This window comes from Alligator sinensis, unplaced genomic scaffold, assembly GCF_000455745.1.
Source record: "Alligator sinensis unplaced genomic scaffold, ASM45574v1 scaffold1302_1, whole genome shotgun sequence".
Lineage (NCBI taxonomy): Eukaryota > Metazoa > Chordata > Crocodylia > Alligatoridae > Alligator > Alligator sinensis.
The window spans coordinates 208,767-209,207 of record NW_005842612.1 but is presented as its reverse complement, the minus strand read 5'-3'; the positions used below and the strand labels follow the sequence as shown (position 1 = coordinate 209,207).

The 441-nt window shown below is 68.9% G+C and overlaps 1 protein-coding gene across 1 annotated transcript in view; it reads right to left on the bottom strand.

Moving 5' to 3' along the window:
- SPTBN2 (spectrin beta, non-erythrocytic 2) overlaps positions 1 to 441 on the bottom strand; it is a 22,346-nt gene that overhangs the window by 4,812 nt on the left and 17,093 nt on the right. The gene's annotated exons all lie outside the window — the stretch shown is intronic.

The window sequence follows — 441 nt, the reverse complement described above, 5'->3', positions numbered from 1 at the left end:
GGGGGGGGGGGCAGACAGATGGGGCTGGGGGAGCTGTGGCCTCCCTGGCTCTCCCTGGGGGCCACCTGCCTGAGGGGTAGGTGGGGGCCACACCATGAAGGGCCAGACCAGGCTGGAGAGGTGGGAGGGTATAGGCAGTTTCATCCTAGCTGGAAGCACAGGGCCACGTGAGCCACGGCTTGGCCTCAGGTCCTCCCCAGCATCTCCCAGGGGGCTGCCGGTGCCTGCGGGCTGGGGGGCCATCACACTGGGGTGGGGGGTGCCAGGCCAGGAAAGGAGGGGGTTACGGGCAGTTCTCTCCCAGCCAGGGGGGAGGGCATATGCTTATAGGGCCAGGCTGGGGCTCTGACAACCAGGGTCCCTCTGGCTGCCCCTCCATGCCCCACATAGCCCTGGGGAGGACAGGGATGGGCCTGGCCAGGCCCCTGGTGCCCCAGGAAT